Source organism: Cupressus sempervirens, chromosome 4 (genome assembly GCF_028749045.1).
Source record: "Cupressus sempervirens isolate cs-2001-9-10 chromosome 4, ASM2874904v1, whole genome shotgun sequence".
Lineage (NCBI taxonomy): Eukaryota > Viridiplantae > Streptophyta > Pinopsida > Cupressales > Cupressaceae > Cupressus > Cupressus sempervirens.
The window spans coordinates 439,984,465-440,006,495 of record NC_143121.1 but is presented as its reverse complement, the minus strand read 5'-3'; positions in this window follow the sequence as shown (position 1 = coordinate 440,006,495).

The following is a 22,031-nucleotide window of genomic DNA, read 5'->3' as shown; positions in this document are numbered from 1 at the left end:
ACCTAGAAAGGTGTGGAAGGAAAAAGCTATAAAGGGAAAGGTCCCAGTGGAAGAAGCTATTAGAGAAAATGACAAGAGGGAACCTCCACTGGAACATAAGACTTTGGAAGGAAACAAAGAATCTAAGGAGGCATAGTAAAAGGCTTCATTGACAAATAGCAATAGGGTCTTGATGGATGTTGAGCCAAGTCTCAAAATCACCTCCCATGAGAATGAAGGAAAAGATGTGGCTTGTAATACAATGGGTGTAGGGGAGAAATTCATTGAGGAAACAAAAAAGATGGATACCAATGATGCCTCTTATGTTCTAGATTCTTAGGATGGGGCTCTTGTGGAGGTGGTAAGATAACCTCTTTCACAAGATTCTAACTTTAGCACAAACAAAGGGGTCTCTCCTTCAATAGTCAACAAATTCCTTGAAAGGGTCTCGACCACTACTCCTCATCACCTTTCCCATTTGGAGGCCCTTTTGATAGCTACAAGGAAGGAAATGATAATGCATGGATACCGATTAATCATAAGAAAAATAAAAACAATAGGAACCCTTTGCTGGTCGTGCCTGCATCCACGAGGAGCAGGGTCAAAAATGATACTAGAAGAAAATCTAGTACCCTAGGTAGGAAGAACAAGAATCAAATAAGAAAGGAAGAAACAAGAAGGAATATTCTGGATGGGACCCAAAGAACCATCCTGGAATGATGTAGCTAAAATAAAGCATGAAGGTAATTTCCTAGAACATTCGTGGACTCAGTGGAATCTACAAATAGGAAATTGTTAGGAATATGATTAGGGATCATAGGCCAAATTTATTTTTAATTTAGGAAACTAAAATGAAGGAGAAAATTGAAAAGATTTCCTTTGGTAAAGGAATGAGGAACATGGCTACTAACTCAGATGAAGCTTTGGGTGGTCTGCTAACAATATGGAAGGAAGCATTTGAAGTCAACATCATCTTTGACAAAGGTAATATTTTTCTCATGAAATTTTTTAATCCTAAGACTCAAGATAGATGGTTTTTTTTTTTAACATCTATGCCCCCCAATACTAAGAATAGTAGAAGAATTTTTTGTTATTTTTTTTTGGTTTGGTAGCCCATATAGGTGAATCAAAGGGCATTGTTATGGGGGACTCAATACCCCTGTCTTGGCTTCTGAGAAGATGGGTGGGTTACCACCTAATGTGGATAGAAAGAAACACATGGCTGACTTGATAAGGGACTTAGCCCTAGTGGATGTTAATCTCAGGGGATGTACATTTACTTGGTCCAATAGGAGAATTGGCCCAGAGTGCATTTAGGTGAGATTAGATAGAGCCCTTTTAACTTTGGATTGGATGTGTCAATTTTAGTGCAACCTTTCATCTTTGGTGCATCTTGGATTAGACTAGTCCCCTATCTCTCTTACTATTGACAGAGTTAATAGTAAGAAGGCTTTCCTCTTTAGATTTGAGAAGATGTGGATAGAACACCTAGGCCTATTTGACAAAATCAAGGAATGCTGGGGTATAGAGGTTGATGGAATAGCCATGTACAAGGTTTCCAAGAATCTTAGATTTATTAAGTTAGAAATACAAAAATGGAACAAAATGATTTTGACAATATTTTTTATACTAAAGAAATGATTTTGGAGGAACTTTTTGAGGTGCAGGAAGAGATCTAGACCTAGGGTTATGATGATATTAAGATGAATTCTTAGAAGGAAATCCTTTTTGATCTTTACAACATATTTGGGAAGGAGGAAATGTTTTGGAGGTAGCAATCTAAGTTGGTTAGGCTAAAGGAAGGGGACAAAAACTCAAGATTCTTCCACCTATCCACTATGAAACATAGGGCTTCCACTAGAATTTGTGAGGTTTAAGAGGGGAATGACACTATTAGGGAAGATAATAAGATAGCGAAGGAGACTATTAGGTACTTCTCTTCAATCCTTACTAAAGACCTTAACTTATTAGAAGAGGACCAAAATTTTATTGTTAACACCATCCCTATTGTCATTAGTGATGCTTAGAATTGGGCCTTAGTGGCTATCCCAAAGCTTGAAGAAATTAAAGAGGCAATTTTTGCTCTACCTGCTAAGAAGGCCCCTAGCCCTAATGGTTTCCCCACCTTTTTCTTCTAGATAAAGTGGGAAATTATTCAATTTGATCTTGTCAAAGCTGTTTAGGAATTTTTTGGTGCTAGAAACCTATTGATAGAAATCAATGCAATTTTTTTGGTTCTGATCCCTAAAGTCTTTGGTGTAGATTCTTTCGACTCTTTCAGACAATTAGCCTCTACAATTCTTTTTATAAGATCTTTTTCAAAAAAACTTAACTAACAAAGTTATCAAATTACTTCTATAGATTATTGTGGCTCAACAATCAAGTTTGTCCTTGGTAGAAAAATTTTGGACTCCATCATTGAGGTTCATGAAGTTATTCATTCTCTTGAAGTTGGTAAAAAGGAGATTTTTTGCTCAAACTTGATCTATCTAAGGCCTATGGCAAGGTGGATTGGGGTTTTTGGAAAGAATTCTTGAAGCTTTTGGTTTCAATGCTAGAGTGAGAATGATTATCTCTCAATTGGTTTCCACCCCTTCCCTTGTAGTTAATGGGACCCCCTCTAACTTCTTCAAATCTTTTAGAGGCCTTTTTTAGGGTGATCCTTTATCCCCTGTCATCTTCATCATTTTGGCTTAAGGTTTGGGCAAGCTCATACATTTCAAAAGAAGTAGAGGGGATTTAGTGGGCTTGAAACCTTCTTTTGGTCCCTTGGTTTTCACTCACTAGAAATTCATGGATGATACCATTTTGGGGGGTGGGGCCTTGGTGAGAGAAGTTAGGATTGTGAAAAACATCCTCAATACTTATTCCAAGGCCTCTAGGAAGCTCATCAACTAGGATAGGAGTTTGGTTTTCTTTTTCAACAACCCTTTAAACAGACAAAAGAAAATTGCTAGCATTTTGTGTTGTAATATTGGGGTCCTCCCTTCCATTTATTTGGGCCTCCCCTTGGGGACTAAACCTCCTAACAACTTTTGGGACAATATCATTGATAGATTCAATAGAAAGCTAGCGAGATGGAAAGGCATCACTCTTAGTTAGGTTGGCAAAGTGTCACTGATTAAATCCACCTTGTAGACCTTACCCACTTATGCTCTTAGCCTCTTCTCTATTCCTTCTAAGGTGGTTGATCATCTAGAAGCTATTCAGAGGAATTTCATATGGTCAAGCACTAATGAGAACAAGAAATACCCTCTAGTGGCTTAGGAGAACATCTATAAACCAAAGAAGAAAGGGAGATTGGGGACTAAAAAGATGAAATAGTTCAACTGTGATCTTCAAGTGAAACAAATTTGGAGACTCTTCAATACCAATGGTGAATGGAGAGATATACTAAACTTAAATTATGCTACTAACCTCAATCTCAAATAGTTTATCAGTAGAGATCCTGACCCTAGGGGCTCTAATATCTAGAATGGCCTCTTAAGGACAAAAATCTTAGCCTTTGAGAAAGTAAAATGAAAATTGGGTAATGGTGAAGATATTTATTTTTGGCATGACAAATAACTTAGATCTAGACCTCTTTGGGACATGGAGCCTTTTAAAAAATGGGCTAATATTTATATAGAAAGGTTTGGGAGTAGGGTGAGTGACTATAGGATCCATAATGAGTGGATTGATCTAGCTAAGATGTCCTAGGAGCCAAGCTACTAATGGACATGATTAGGCATATTCCTTTTTCACATAACAAAGATTCCATTATCTAGGGAAGACTATGAATGGCATCTATACTATGGCCTTTGGCTATGAGACTTTGCAAAACTTTAGCCCAACCCTTGTGTGGGCCAAAGCTTGGTACCTAGGGCTCATCCCAAAAGTTAATATTTTCTTCTAGATTATGCTCCGAAACGATATTGTTATGGTGGAAAACCTCACCAAGAGGGGAAATATGATGCCCAGTAGATGTATTTTAAACAAAAATCACTGTGAGAGTGTTGAGCATATTTTTATCCATTGTCCTTTCATTAGCACTATCTAGTCTCTTTCCCTATCTTTTTTCAACATGTCTTGGTGCTTTCCTTCCAATATTTTGGGTCTCTTTGAACAATGACACCTTGGGATGTTAGGGAATGACACCATGGCTTTTTAGAATTGAAACTTACCCCATGTGTACTGGGGGGTCTAGAAAGAGTGGAACAATAGACTTTTTAAGGATAAGGAAACTAAGGTAAACATTGTTTTCCACAAATTCCTTAATGCCTTGATGGAAAACTACACCAATATCAAAAGTCCTATCCCCTCTCTTGGTACAAAGGGTAGGGACAATAATAAGAGGGATGGATGTAGATGGACTCTTTCACCTAAGGGATGACATAACAATAATTTTGATGGGGTGGCCAAAGGAAACCTAGGAAAGGATGGGGTGGGTGGAATCATTAGAAATGCTTTTGGTAAAGGGATTGTTGTAGTTGGTTCCTCCCTTGGAATACAAACTAATCATTATGTAGAGGCTATTGCAACTCACCATACTATTAAATGACAAAGAAAAATGCGAGGAAAATATCTCTAGTTGGAAGGAGGTTCAAAAAATATTATCGATTGCCTAAATGAGAAGAAAAAGCCAACATGGATGACTAAGAATATCATTGATGAATGCATTCAACATCTCAATACCTTCAAAACAACCTATGTGGCACATGAGTACCAGGAAGTCAACCAAGTGGAAAATAGATTGGCTAACTGGCCAATCAGGTACAATGAAGTGGCTAAGTGGACAAATGGTTATAATTTCCTATTAGAAATTAATAAGTTGATTGAAAGGGAAAGGATCTTGGGTAGATTGGGTATCATAAAAAATACATTATGATTGTTAATGAGTTACAAGAAGTGGTTAGAAATATAATGTGTAGATTTATTATGATTGTTAGTGATTTATGGGGGATGTGCAGAAATGTGATGTGAAATTACAATAACACACATACTTCTCACATCAACCATATCTATCAACTTACTTCAAGGATCAATTTCAAGTAGAAAATTCATAAGGCAGAAAAAAGGTCCAAGAAAACAAGGAGCACCAAAGTTTTTTTGGATTCGAAGGGCCTCGATACTAGATATAGATCTTGCATAGAGGAAGATATTATGGTAGGGGAAAGACATAGGAGGGAGCTAGAGGATGAAGCCCAGTAATGGTGTAGACTATCCAAGGTGTGGAACATTCTAAAAAAAGGGGAAACCATGAATTTCATTGAATGGCTCCATGGTTGGAAAGCCTCCACTACCAATACTATGGTTAAGAGTTAGAATGAGGGAATAGTTAAAATCGATTGAGTGGATTTCATGGTGATAGAGGATGTCATATCCACTATTATTGGCATTCCCATCTTGGGAAAGAAATTCTACAGAGATGGAAAAATATTGGGGCAAGTAGTGGTGGAATTCACAAAGGATCAAGAAAAAAAAAAGGCATTGGTGAAGAGAGGAACTCATTATCTTCTAAGCTCCATCAAGCCACTATGGAGGTTCATGTTGTGTATTATCATCAAATATATCACCCTTAACACCACATTTAACTGCCTTTGCACCTACCACTTTGTGTTACTCAACCACTTTAGGTATGGGGCAAAAATTTCTATCTCCTTCTACCTCTACTCTTCTATGAATGAGAACATTAATGATTATCAAGAGAAGCATAGTAGGAATCTGGCACTCCATCAGGGGTTGTACTATTAATCTATGAATTCTTTAAGGCTAGGACAATGGGAAAAAAATTTAAGAATAGGAAGAAAGGAAAGAAGAGCAGAGGGGACTCTAAAGAGTCAAAAGAGAACTATTTTCCTTTTGATATAGAGGATAGCCTTGAGATGCATATTGACTCAGAGAGGGATGATTCCCCATAAAGTGGCTCTAGTAAAAAATCATCAAAATGGAAAGGAAGGAGAAAGAGGCTTTCCCCAAACCCAATTAAGGCCTTGACACCTCCTCGAATAGGGACTATAATGAAAGGGATGAAGGAATAGATATGTGGGAAGAAAGTGCAGAAGGAGAGGAGGATCTTAGAGAAGGGGAGGGTTTGGAGAGGAAAAGGGGTAAGAGAATCATCACCATCAAAATGCCAATAAATAAAAAGGATGATGTCCAAACTTCCTAGGGCCAAAAAATAAAACTCTCCAAGGCTAAGGAGGATAAATAGGGAGTGGAGAAGGAGGGGGTAGAAGGGGGCCTCAATTAGAGTGAAAGAGAGGAATAGGAGTAGGGCTACAAGGAATTTGGAACTAGCAAATATAGATGCTCAATCATGGAAAGGATAGGAATGTGGTGTGGTAGAATCTTGACACATCTTCTGCTAAAATGGGGATCAATAGAGAGTTGATCAAAACTCTGGTTAAAGAGAGTGAAGAGGGTAAAATCCAAATGGAAGAGTTGATCGATCATTCCCTAGTTATTTTTATCGACATCACTAAGGAAAACCCAAAAATGGATGTCCTCAACAATTCCAAAAATAGCATGGTGAATAGCTCCTGCACCACCAAGTAATTTTTTTATGAAATCAAAGAGCTCAAATATAGGTGAGAAGCTTGGAAAGGGAGAACTGCAACTTGAAGAACAAGATATTAGAGGAAGAAAAGAGCATGGACAATAGAGTGGAGGAGGTCAAGAATAGGGTTCAAACAATGAAGATCTCAATGTAGATTATAGTGGAACAAAACTATAATATTCTCAAAGAGGCTAATGAGAAAATTAGGCTGCTCATTAAGAAAATGGAGAAAAAAAGAATTAGTACGGAGGAGGACCCTACCCCTCACAATGCAAAGGAAAAGACTCTTAATGATAGCTCAAGGAAGTGTACTAGATCCAGCTTGAGGAAGAAAGACACCCTAGAACTTGACCAAGAACTCTCAGACATGAAGGAGGTGGTGGGTAGATTATCAAAGCTGGAAACCAATCTAACATAAATGTTGAGTGATATCTCCTAAGTGCACTAGCTTTTCTTTGCTAGTCCTAGTTTTTTGTCTTGACTCCCTGGATTTTTACTAGTTTTACACTTTAGTGTGGAGAGTTATTTCAACTGGTTGCTTTTAGTTTCTTTTGATACTTTAAGCATTCTTTTTTTATTAGATCTATGTATTGTATGGGTTTTAAGGCCCTATTAAAACCTACTTTCCTTAATAAAAGACAATATTATGCAATGTGTTCAACACCCATTATCTCAACACCTAGCACATAAGCATAGTGAATTCAACACATGTCAATAAAGTTCCTTGGGGATAGGAAAAGTAGATCATAAGAAAGTGAAAGAAAGCTATAACAACCTTTGTAGCTATGAGATGAGGAAAAGCATAATATTAAGGGATGAAGTAAGAGGGGTGTCGATGCTATGGTGAAGAGTTAAGTGTATGGTAAATAAGGATTAAAGACAAGCTAATGTTGGAAACTCTAAACTTATGATAAATAAAGATAATAGTCAATGTATGGTGGGAAGGTGAAGAAAATAGTTATAAGAAAGCTCACAGGGTTATAATGGATGTTTAGATAGCTGTTAGTATGAGATCATAAAGTAGCAAGAAGGAGACCCCTAAAAAATGTTTGTAGACTACCAAACATATGTTCATAGTTTGAAGATAACATTGCAGATAATGTTTCCAATCTCATGATAGATTGATAGGTGTAAGGTCGTAAGAAGTATAATAGGGCTTTCTATTGATATGATTAGGTATTGAACATAAGATTGTAAAGATCATGATTTTTATTTATAGGGATACCAAAGGTTTTATTTTTGAACTTAAAGAATAAGATCAAAAGCCCTAAAATAACATGAGGAAGTGTTTTTTGTTTTCTCTAAGCATATGAGATTTGAAGAGGTATAATAAGTGCTAAGTTGGATAGTTAAGTTGAAGCTCCATTGAGGTGAATAAAATTTGAGTGTTAAAGCTTGTGCATGTAGAAAATTAATGTAACAAAGAAGTTGATGAGGTATGTAGGACATAAAAGATGCTTTGTACACTAAAGTGAGATACAATTTACAAAGCATTGAGAATTTGGGAAGTTGCAAAGCCTTCAAATTTTGTTTGCAGAGTTCTTAGTTTTTAGTTGCAGAACTTCCATATTCTACTTCTAGTCAAGATGTCAGAGAAAGAGGCAGAAGAGATTCAAGCTAAGGATATAGAGGTTGTAGAAACATCAACCTCCAAAGGAGGAAAAACTTGATAGAGAAAGCCAAACAAATTTGCAAACAAGTGGGTAAAGGTATTCCCTAACTCATCAAATGCCATCTTTGCAATTGATCATGATTTCAAAGACCCATATGCATCCTAAGGGATGCAATCTTCATTGATCTCAATGGGTACAAATTGTTTAGATATTTTTATAATAATAGGTTTGAGAAGATTCCTATCTACAATCCATGGAGGAAAATTTTGGCAAAATTACTCTTCCTAGAGGTATTTGTGGATGTTGATTTGGTAAAATCCAAAATCAAGTCCTAAAATCTAGAAACCAAATCATTCCATAGACATGATGGGAGTATTTTATGTACACTGGACCATGCTTCATTCATTGAAGCTTTTGGGCTAGAGGGTCAAGTGAGTGTCCCACTTGACATAGATAAGCTTCAAGGGAAGTTTGAGACAAATAAAAATGCTTACACTCGAAAGGATATGCTGCATCACATCCCTATCAACCTCAATAAGATGGGGAATTATCTTAAGAAAGTGGATAAAATGATGCTTGTGGGAAAATTCAAGAATTACTTTCAGAAAACTATATATGGTGTCCACAAGATGGTGGGAAGTGATGGTTTTGATATGAAGAATGAGTTAATAAACATTATAGCCCAAGATGTGAAAGATGTCTTTCAAAACATTGAATATGATTACTTAGCTTACATCCTTGAGAAGGTACGAGGATAGATTGAGTTGGCATAAACAAAAGAAATGGGGAATTTTAGGTTCAAGTATTATCCATTGCTAATATATCTTATTTTATATAAGAATGTAGGATACACCAGTCCAAATTTTATAGACCAAACATCTGATGAGAATAGAGAGCTTCAAGTGCAACTATGGACATGGGTATGGGATAGATTTTACCATTACTCTTACTCTAATTCATTTTTCAATAATTTTAGTTCAGCGATAATGAAAATGTTAGATCCCAATTTCTTTAGGGCCCTTGATATTTTAAAGAGTTTATTGAGAATAACCCTATTACCCGAATAGAAGAAGTTAGATCATAATTCGAGTGATATATTTTTATTTTGTACTTTTTCCCTTATGAGATTTTATGCATCTCCCCAACCACCTCATATATTACCTGACTATATCCCTCCTAGACTTTCCATTATTGAATTTATGTGGAAATTATTCATGGTAAATAAGGAATACTTAGGGCCAAAATTGCATAAATATACATTTTTGTGTAGGTATTTTAGGGTAGGAAACTTTTCAATTGGAAAAGAATCTCTAGACCAGATTTATAATTTCCTTCGGCATTATAACCTATCCACTACCCCATATAAAAAGTACAACTTAAAAGGTTTCATGAGAAACACTTTAAAAGAAATTAGGGGTTATATATTACCTTTCACAAAAGAGTTTCCCCATGAGGATTTGATTATGAACCTTGTAGCTAAAGGGGAAGCTACAGAGAAATTGAAGAAATTTGATGATGTACTCAAGGTAGAAAATGAATTGAAGAAGGAAGACCTAGATTTTAAGGGTTTCTATTTAGATGTCCCATACACATATAGGTTGAGGAAAATGGTAGACAATTATAGTGAGATTATGGCATAGCTACATGAAGAACTAGTAGGTGAAGAAAAGAGAGTAAACCCTAACTCCCCTAAGCCTAATGTAGTGCTAGAGATTGAAGAGGAGGAAATGACAATAGTATGATGGGTTACTAAGGGAGATAAAAGAAAAAAGGTGGTTCAAATACCTAATAAGGTAAAACAAATGACATTGCAACTAATGCTTGGAACGAATCAGTATTTTGCTAATTTAATCCAAAATTACTTGCAAGATAGGATAGTAGTAGTAGAGAATACTCTGACTACTCTACAGTTGGTAGCAACTAGGTTGGATGATAGAATCATCGAAGAACAATAATTTATGGAGGATGATGAATTCCTAAAATTTTTAGAATTTAAAAGTTTTTTTTGTATAAAGTAAAGCAGAGTGAGTTGGTTTTGAAACTCAAACTAGGAGAGTCTGATGAGACAATCCAAGAGCTAGTAGATAAACTAATATATGCATATGATCTAGAAAGTGAGAAGATAAATCCTATAGAGGCTAAGGACCTCATTCAAAGAAGTGGCATACTTCTGGTACCTAGATGGGATCTTGAGAAAGCTTTCATTCTTGATTAGATTATGAAATAGGAAAACTCAATTTCATAGGAAGCATTTGGTGCTGATGGTTTCTAGAGAGGATCAAGTTTTAATATAGATTTAAATTCCTTAGTAGTATGGAGCATGGCACCTAAGAAAAACAAGCCAAAACTAATGGATGTTTAGAAAACTATTCAAGGTAATATGATAGTATGGACCATGCAGAGTACTTCTAGCACAAAGATTTCAAAGTCCCTAAAGCACTTTTCATTCATGAATAAGGCCAAGGTTGAAGAAATAGAAACTAATCTATCTAGGAATTTTCATGACTACATTGACATCTGAAAATTGTATGAGGGAGAGCTCAGAAAGAGCTATGTCTATGGAAAAGGGTAAATGAATTGGAATTGAAGGCCAAAGATCTAGAGGCTGAGGTGGCATCATTGAAAGAACAACTCAACACAACAGAAAAGAGAAGAGCAAAGAGAAGAAGTGAGCAACCAAAAAGGGTCACCCAAGAAATGTCAACTTAGAGCATAGAGCAAGTGCAAAGTGATGTTGAGCCATGAAGAATGAGCATAGATGTTAAATCTCTATAGAGAGTTGGTGAGCTAAGGACTATTTTTTTGAAGGGTACGATAGGCCATAGGATATATCTTAAAGAAGATTTCTCAACAGGAACATAACCTCTTCATCTCTTTGCAAAGTACTAAACATATATGTAATCAAGCACTATTATGGCTATCGCATATTTTTAATTAATGGAGGCCACATAGCGAATTCTTTAAAAGATTAATTCTACTGATGGCAAAAAAGATAGACTTGCCTGTCAAAATTTTAACAATAAAGGAAGGCCTGGAGATAGTAAGAGAACTAATTGTCTTCTTTACTGGTAAGCTAAAAATTATACAAAATAAAATGAAGGTTTTGTTTGGAGGGATACATTAATACATCCCACCAATTTTGAATTTTAATAATAAGTTAAAAGACTAATAGGAGTGGTCAAATTCTTTCAACTCAATACTAGCTCGAGGAGGAGTAATAACCATTTTTTATTATTAATATAATGTTGCCTTTAATGATTTAATTTATTCTCTCTTTAAAGTTAAAATTGATGTAAACCAATTTGTAACTAAATCAAAAGATAAAAAATGTTAGGTGGACTAAGGCAATTAGTGACTTGGATGAGGTTAAAGGCACTGAATGAGCTACAAAGAGAGAAATCTATGTATGGGAGGTAGGTGGATAGATTAAAGCTCTATCCATGGGAAGCAATTAGGAATCATAGTTGGATGGTAGAAGAAACAAAATAGAGAAAAGGCAATGACAATGATAGGTTGTTAAAGTGCACACATGTTCATCTTGGAGACACTTGAGGAAAAGTCGCCACTTGCCAGTATTGGAATTGCTTCCCCACTTTTATCCAAGTACAAAGAATGTTTGTAAAAAAGAAATATCTAAATTGTCTTTGTATTTTTTTTGAATCAATTTTTGACAAGTTTCCTCCCATCTGAGGCTTTTTGTAATCCTTATCTATAAAAGGATTTCCAAGATGGGAGTAAAGGGTCAAGTTCTATTTTACTTTAGTGTTTATGCTATTTACAATCAATCCAATTCTTATGTCAATTAGGTGTTGTCTCAATTTTTGTACTCTGAGATTATAATGGATGTTAAATGGAAAATTTGTCAAATTCTAAGTTATATCCTTAGTTTTATATTAGATCTATATTATTTTCAAGAACATGAATACAAGAGGAAGTTCTAAATGTATGTGTCTTTGAATTACTTCACCATTTTCATATGTTTGTCACCTTGAGATTGAGTGAGAAAAGTTCATTTCAATTTAATGAAGCTAGGATAGGTTCTATGTCAATTTATTGCTTCTTTTAATTCATGCAATTAAAATTCATGCAATTAAGTGCTTCTATGAATTGATAGGATTTCAAAACATATGGGAGGGATATCATTAGAATTATATTTAGGTTTAATAGTTGATAAATTTAATTACAATTCAATTAAATAGATAGGGATTTACTATTATGACTATTTCCAACAAGGGATAAGGCACTAGTCATCAATTGAGATGCAAATTGAAGCAGTCATTTAGTTTCATAATTCACACTTAAATCAAAATAAATTACCTAAATTTTGTAATAGAGAATTATATGTTGGTCATTCACTTATCATAAGATATTTCTTTGAGTTTATGGTTGGCTATTGTAAATCAAAAGTTGATTACAATTTCAAGAAGACATTAGATCATTTTCTTGTATAAGGGATAAATATTCGATAAGGAAGGTAAATAAATAAGTGATAAAATCCCTAGGTGTACCTACCTTGTCCTTGTGCAGCCTAAAGTGTAGAGAGCCTTTATGCTTTGTTAAGCCAGAATTGAATAGATTCTTGTTGAACATAAGAATTAGCTATTCCCTAGGCATCTACTTTTATTTTGCATCTTGGTGTTGTTTTAGACCTGTTGTTTTAAAACACCTACAAAATGGTGACTCTACTGGGGAGTTGTGTAAGTAAATCCACTATTTGAACTATTATAGTCTCTAGTATAAGTTGTATATCTACAATCATATTCCTAGTTGTCTTTGGCCTATGTTTTATGTTGGTCTCTCTTAAGTAACAAACCTTGAATATCTAAAATATTTTCAATACTAAAAGAGTTATATGATGTAGGATGTGTCTACATAGTGCCTTGTTTCCAAATAGAGTTTACATTTTCCAAAAAAGTGCATTGTATTAAAGTTTTATGGGTCACGCCCTTGTGTCAGATCACTTTCCAAGCATATTTTCCCATTGTATTTTTCTATAATAGAGTTATTTTAAAAGTATTTTTTCTCCTAATGGTTGGCCACTCGGTCAAAGGTTTTGTAACTAGTGCTATATATCCTAAGTAATCTTTTGAAAATGGATGATATAAGGAAAAATATGATAGCATACATAAGAGAGAACCTAGAAATCCCTTTATATACAAAATTGTCAAAAGTTGGTAAGAAAAACTAGCCTAAGAAGAAAGGGGAGTCTAGTCATACATGGAAACCCAGAGATAATTCCAAATACCAGCCTATAGTTGAGAAATAAGTTTTTTCCCATAGTTCTAAGTCTAAGAGTACTAGGCTTTTGCATGGTAGTTTTGGAATGCCTTTTCAAGAAGAATAAATTTACCAAGATAAAATGTGTCATGCATGGGATATATTATCTTTATATTAGTTGATTTAGGAGGAATGCATCAGCATCATAGACCTAGAATCATTTAGTTAAGTAGATCTCACCCTTGCCATGTTCTTTATATTGAGAGAAACATCATTGACCTAAATAACCATACAAAATCAGAAACAACCATTATAGACCCTAATGATCTGAAGATAGAAGTGGAAGCTCTTAGGAAAAGAGTTGCTAAAAAAGATACCAAAGGCATCTATTTGGAAAAAGAGAAAGAGAAAATCACTATGAATGTTCTCATTGAAAGAGAAAACCTACTTAGGAGAATGGCTACTTTGCTAGAACACAATAAGAAGTTGGAAGACAAGTCTACTTCCTTGCATTTAGATATATTTGGGGATATTGGGGAGATGATATCAAATGTTAATGAGCATGAGAAGGTTTTGCAAGAAAAGGAAGATCCGTTGGTTGTACAGACCTTGCCATATAATCCTATTGGAAAGGAAACTAAAACCATGTAATGGATCTTACCACTAAAGCTATTGAAAAAGATATGCAAAAAGTAATTGGTATTAAGATAAATGAACTAGTTACTACATCTAACACTGTCCCTATCATGTCAAAAATGGATCTAGAACTAGAAAAGGCTAAGAAGGAGCAGGAAGAAGTAGCCAATGAACTTGAGAAGGTAGACAATGAAGCCCAAGCAACATAAATGAGAAAGAAAAATCAGTTTCTGACATCTACCTCTAGTTTGAATAAAAATTAGAATCAATCTTCATTAGGAATACCTTATACTATAGCATATGGGCCCATAATGAGTAATGTCACTACTTCCTAGCTTGGCCCTTCTTCCTTTTATACCACAGTAGCATAGAAAGTTGGTACCCAACCAAGAAAAACAAATCTTTAGAGCCAAGTTTTTGGATCTAGTTTCATCGGTGATGTAGGCTTTACAAAGAGACCTATGTATATGGAGAGATATAAAAAAAATCCTTCTTAGGTATCCCTAGTCATCAAAACCCTATCCCAAATTATCTTAGGGAGAAGGCTACAAAATTCTCTAAAAATAACGCTGTCAGTGGTGAAGAACACCTTAGAAAGTTTAAAGATATGATGAATGACTATGAAGTTGAGCATGAAGATGTGGTCATGAAACTATTTGTGCATTCCTCATAGAAGATGTTATGGATTGTTATAGGAGACTACCTGATAATAAAATTATTTCTTGGGAAGATCTTGAAAAGTGTTTCAAAGAATGATATGGGGATAATACTAATGCTAGTTTTATATTGAATGAATTCAACAATATAAAGAAAAATCAAAATGAGTCTACATTTGATTTCAATATCATATTTCAAAAGGGAATATGTAAATTGTTCCAAGTAATGAGGTTGGAGGAAAATGTTTTCTTTACAACATATTTCAATGCTTTTGATAGTAATATGGCTTATATTTTGAGAGATAAATATCCTAGAACATTAAGAGATGCCCTTAAAATATCTGCAAACATTGAAAATAATAGGAAAGTTTTTGGAAAGCTAGGAAGAAGAGATGATCCAAAGCTTTCCAATCCTTGTGCCAATTAAAAAGGTGATAAGCTTGCCGCAAAAAAGAAGCCAGAGCAGGATAAGGTGGATTAGATGATAACTATATTGAAGAATATGAAACCTCAAATCGAAAATGCCTAGAAAGAAAATACTAGTGATAAATCATAGTTCAACAACTTCAACAAACAAAATAGGACGCAAGATTTTCCTTATACTACCCAATGGAAAGATGGGAAACCTATTGTTCCTCCTATCAAGAATGTTGGTGAGAAGAATATCCCTAATAGTTTTCAAAAGTCATCTATTAACATGGTTGATGACCCTCAATGGTGTATAGTTTTTCGGTTACCCCATTCACCAGAATATTGTGCCATTATATTATCTTTTGTTGCTAATCAAGATGGAAATGAAAAACATTCTAATCATGAGAATAGTGTCAAAGATGTAGGATGTAACATGTTTGATTCATGTTATGATGTTATCTTTTATTGTGATCATAATGATAATGATATTCATGAAAGAAGACAATTTCATAGTGTAGTACAGTAACAGATTTTCTCAGATGAAGACCAAGAGGAAGACACAACTTGTAATGTGGTGACATCAAAGGTTGATGTAATTTTAAGGATTCCTACTAAATTAGAAATTGATTAAATCACAAAAAACATGGTTTCCCAAGTGCAAACTAGGGGTATGTTGCAAAAGAGTGAAATAAATAAAGTCTAGTGTTTTTATCAAGAAAATTGATTTGAAGAAGATAGAAGTAAATAAGCCTAAGGATGGCTATAATGTCAAAATTAAGAATGTAAGTAAAAAGTGGGAACATAAGAAGGTGCATTTTGCAAAGGATCTTAAAGCTCAAAATATTGACAATAAAAAGGAAGAACCAAGATCACTGGTGGCTACTACTGTGAATGAAAAGAAGAAGAACCATAACATTGTAAGTTCATCTAACAAACACAAAGAAGTGAAAGGTATGTCTATAGATAATCCCACTATTTTCCCAATTGATATGTTGTCAATATTGTCTCAAATTATAGTAAAATTTCTTTTGTCAAAGTTGTTAAGGATCCCTGAACATAAGAGTAAAGCCATAGCATGGGCTAAGGGTGTAGATGACAAGATTAGTCATGATTGTAACTCAAATAAAGTCCTTGATGGACATAAGAAAGAAATAGAAAATGAAGTTGTTGTTTCTCAAAACCCATCCATGTATTTAGATGATTCAATAAATTAATGTTTAGGAAGTTTCGAACCCTTTTTCTTGAGCATTATTGTAAACGAGAAGACATTGAAGGATTGTATCATTGATTCTGGAGCATCAAATACAATAATTCCTTTTAAAGTAATGAAGGAATTGGGACTAAAAGTGGATACTCCTCAAGGTAGGTGTTGTGATATGGATAGAATTGAAGTTACTATCATAACAATAATAAATGCATTTCCTTACAAGTTATCTGCCTATCCTAATAAGGAACAAACAATGAGTGTACTGGTTGTAGATATCCCACCCTAATATGCTATGTTGTTATCTAGGAAATAGAGTGCAACAATGGGGGGAAGTCTTCAATGTGATCTCTTATATGAAACTTTTCAAATTGATGATAAATTGGTAAGAATAAAAATAGAGCCCAAAATTCTGTATATGATTGAACAAGGAATTGAATATGACTTGACATGCTTTGTAGACATAGATATTAATGCATTTAGGGTTGAAGTTTTGGTATTGAAAAAGTAAAACAATTAAGTCATCCATTGCAATGGAAGCTGAGTCAAAATTAAAAAAGGGAGATTTATGGATAATGTACTTTGATGGAGCTTGCTGCAAAGAAAGATCGGGAGTAGTTATCCTTTTGATTTCTCCTGATAGTTATACTTATAAGTTCTCTTTCACTCTAAATTTTCCATGTACAAATAACATTGCAAAGTATAAGGCTTTATTGTTAGGATTAATATTGTCTCATAAACATGGAGTTAAGATTTTATATGTCATTGGTGATTCTGAGTTAATTGTTTCCCAAGTAAGAGAAGTATATGTCTCTAAGAACAAAAGACTAAAACATTATAGAAATGTTGTTTGGGATATGATAGATTTTTTTGATGCCTTTGGGATAACATGGAAGGATAGGAGTAATAACAAGATGGTTGAATTTCTTGTAAAAATTGTTATAAATCTTGATGACATAACCTTTGCTAGCTTATCAAAAGTGACAATACAAACAAGACCTTTAGTCCCTGATAATATCCAAAATTAGTAGATTTTTTAAGAAGATAAAGATATTATAAGGTTTTTAAATTGTGAGGACCAATTTTGGGGACAAGAGATTGATTTTGCAGCACTTGTGGAGACAATTGATGGCAAGGATATAATTTTTGGCAAAGAGGTTGTTGAACTGAAAAAAAAACAAGATTCCTAAGTGGTCAGTTGTATTATAAACATTTTTTTATAACCATGGTAGATCCAAGGCAAATGAAAAGGAGCATATTGTAAAGGATTTAGAAGAGATAAACCTTAGAACCAAAGAGATGTTGGCTATATGGTTAGTTAGATGTCTAGAGTGTTGTCATTTATGGAAATATATATTCAATATTTCATTTATGTATTTAGAGTTAGAAAATTGTTTGTGTTAGATATTTTACAATAGTATAGAGACAAATGTGATGTTTCTAAAGGATGCACTTTAAGTTAGCTCATGCATAGTTGAGGATCGCTATATGACAAGGTCATGATGACATAGGTCGGTACATAGATGTGTACAAATAGTATAGCACAAGTTACAGTTGATTTTCCAGTTTAGGTATTTAAAAGGACATAACAGAGCATATTAGAAATATGAGTTGTACAAATTAAGGAATTATTTTGCTGAAAAAATAATTACTAAGTCATGATGGGCTAGAAATATATATTAATCCTAGGTTATTTTATATCAAGTCAAGCATGTGAAGATATGAAGGTTAACTGAGCATAGATTTATTAATTTTTGAGATATAAGTAAAGATATTATCTTGTGCAAATAATGTGTAAGTTGTGTGATATGATAACTATTGCAAAGATAGCTTGAAAGATATGCAAGCCTTATGTGATATGAAATCGAATGTATGATCAAATCGAGTGCAAGTTTTAGTAGTGACAAAGTATTGTATGGATACCTATACTTGTGAAGAACTTTATTATTTATTTTATGTTAGGGCAGTGGACTCTTCTTGTATACATTGTATTTGATCTACCAACTCCTAACAATGGTGGAGAAACTCCTAACAGGGTTCAAGCTTTTAAAAGGCCTAGTGTTAGCATGAATGCTAAAGTTATGGGGGAGCATTGCAAAAAATTGATATGATGTATTTATAATTGTGTTTGTAAGTGATGACAACATAGTAATAAGTTTGTAAAAGATTGACAGAGTAGTAGAATATGATTTCTATATTGAGAATATTATATTACTTATTTGATGATGTGCACTTACTAGCGCATACTACATTTTGTATTTGTTACAAGGGCAAGTGCGCAAAACTATATGTGACAATGTACAAAAGATATGGTTTATCTATAGAGAACCATATGAAAATAGAGTATTAGGAAAGAAGTTCCTATTGTATGCTTGCTACAATTCATTACAATTTTAGTGAAGGGTTTCACAATGAATTGGAGATAGTATACTAACTGTTGATAAATTAGAGACTGTGCATGTTTGGAAGCCACACGTGTGAAAGTTGGTCTATAACTATGAGCCAACAACATTAATTAAATGTGTATTTCATTTAATTAATGTGTGGAAAGCTGACTCAAGGATTTATTATTGAGAATGTCATAAAGGAAAGACGTTTTTTGTGTTTTATAGATAGGTAGAAGAGAAGACTTGCAAATACTAAGAAGCAAAGTGATACAAAAGCAAAGTGACCTACCTATGTGTGTAAGTGACCTTAAGGGTTATTATTACTAATTTTAGAGTTCTAGATTTGATTACATGATATGAAGGTGAAGGACTCTAACATATTGGACATAGGAAGAAGTGAAAGCTTGTTACACATCTATTATTTTGAAAGGAATAGTACTGAGGTTAATTGGACAATGGGTTCAGCTGCCTTCCATAACTCCTAACAGGGTTGGAATCTCCTAACAGGGACTCTTTGTACTAAATGTTATAATATAATCTTAATAGGGTCCATCCTCTAACAAGGAATATTCATATTAGTACATCATTTTGTGGGCATCATTCCCACCAAGGTTTTCCCTCTGATCAAGGGTTTCCCTAGTCAACATATCTGGTGTAATTGTTTATGTGCATCTCTTTATGGTTGTTGTTTACTTTGGTTGAATGGTCAAGATTTTTTAAGAGGATAAATGTTTTAAATTTTCATATAACTTATTCACCCCCACTCTCAGTTATATTGGTGGACTATTATTTCTAACAATTGGTTTCAGAGCCTCGGGTCCTTGAAGAAAAAGTTTAACAACTTTGAAAGATCCATGAAGAACATGTCTAGAAAGGAAAGTCTGAGATTTGATGGCACAAATTACAATAAATAGAAGGATAAAATGAAGACTCATATTTTGTGCATGGGTCTAGGATATTGGCTTGTAACCAAGGCATCTAAAAATATTGCAGAAGAAGATAATCTTGAAAGTTGTACCGAGGAACAAAGAGAAGTACTTATGTGAAACATAGGGCAAGAGAAACAATATTGTTAGCTCTACTGGAAAGTGAGTATAGCCAAGTAAAACAACTCAAAACATCTCATGAAATTTGGAAAAACTTAGAAGCTAATTATGAGGGTGATACACATGCAAAAAGATTTAGATTACAAAAACTGCATTTTGCATTCCAAGATGCTAGAATGATGGAAGATGAATTTGTAAGAAGCAATACTGGAAGAATATCTAAGATTGTTGCAGGAATCACATCTCTTGGTGGAAAGAAATTTGATGATGAAGTAATATGGAAGATCTTGAAAAGGCTGACACCACCTTTCAAGATAATAACACAGATGATTTAGGTGATGATACCTTGTACTACTAATTTCACCAAAGAAACATTGCTTGGTAGATTGGAAGCTTAAGAATTTGATTTGAAACAATTTGGAGAATTAGTAAAATTTGAGACAACATTTAGTGCATTAAATATTAAACTTGGTCTAGCAAGGAACACAAAAGCACAAGGAGACATTGCTAGCAACAACAAGTCTATTGAGGAAAAGATCCAAGAAGGAGTGGCTCTTCTTGTGGAAAGAGAAAAAGGTGGTAAGAATATCTTTAAATATTGGACATGTAATGTTTTTGGTCATTATGCATCTAAGTGTCCCAAAAGAGAAAGGAAGTATAAGGGAAAATTCAAATCTAGAAGACCTAGAAATTGTTTATATGCTAATGAAGAAGAATCTTAAGAAGAATCTAATAAAAAAAAAAAGTGAAGATGAATTAGGATTCATAGCTATAAAGGAGGATGATCTTGATAGAGAGATCAAAGAAGAACATGCACTAATTTCACAAGTTGAAAGGAAAGATTAGATCATTGATAGTGGTTGTTCACATCACACGACTAATGATATGAGCAAGTTCATCAAATTCATAAGTCATGATGGAGGAATTGTTAGAATAAGGAACAATGTAGCCTATCACATTATAGGAATTGGATCTATCACACTTTATGTAAAAAAAATACTGATGATGTTTATTTTGTTGATGGACTAAAATATAACTTGTTAACTATTGGAAAGCTTATGGACAAAGGTTACCAATTACAGTTTGGTAATGACACATGCATCATCAAGGACAAGAAAGGAAAATTGCTTGGTATTGGTGCAAGAACCAAAGGTAATGTATTTTAGTTAAACACCACTGAAATAACATGTTTAGTAGCTAAAGTTGACAATAGTTGGTTATGGCATAGAAGATTTTGTCGCATAAACTTTGATAACATTATGAAAGCTAGTAATACACTTGCTATGAGAGATTTACCTAAGATCACTAAGAACACTGACATTATTTGTAAGGAATGTATCTTGGCTAAGTAGAAGAAAGTTTCATTTTCTAGCAAGTAGTTTACTACTAATCTGGAATTGGTTCATACAGATTTGAGTGGTCCCACAAGAATAAGAGGATACTATGGAGAGAGGTATTTTATGATTTTTCTTGATGATTTTACCTGGATGATGTGGGTAGCTTTTCTTAAAGAAAAATCAAAGGCATTTGAGAAATTCAAGATATTCAAGAACAAAGTAGAGAATGAATCTAGAGTTAAAATCAAGAGCTTAAGATCTGATAGAGGAAGGTAATTCACTTCTAAAGATTTCAATATCTACTGCAAAGAACATGGAATTAGGAGATATCCATCTTCACCTCATCCACTTGAGTAGATTGAGATTGTTGAAAGAAGAAATAGACCAATTTTTGAAGCAACAAGAGCTATGTTATTCGAGAATGATATACCAAAGACTTTTTGGAGAGAAGTAGTCAATACAATAGTGCACACACTAAACAGAGTATAGATTAGAAAAGGTATGGAGAAAACACCTTATGAGTTATGGTTTGGTTACTCACCATTAGTCAAATATTTCAAAATATTTGGAAGCAAATGCTAGATCAAAAGAGATGATGATATCAGTAAGTTTAATCCAAGGAGTGATGAAGGTATTTTTCTTGGCTATTCATTAAAAAGTAAAGCTTAAAGATGTTTCAACTATAGAAAAAAAACTATACTAGAATGCACAAATGTGAGAATAAATGAAAATTTTGGTACTAAAGAGAAGATGATGGATTATAACTTTGATGAAGATAATTATTCTAGGATGACCAATAGATGTAATGAATTATTTCTCAAGACTAACAATGACTTGCAGTATAATGTACAAACTAAAGAAGTAAGAGAAGAACAGAGCATAGTACTTGAAATAAGAGTTGAAGTAGTAACTCCTAACCCAAATAAGAATGTGATAAGAAATCATCTTGCTAATCAGATAATAGGAAGTAAAGGAAAAGGAGTAATGACAAGAAGTAGAATCAATGA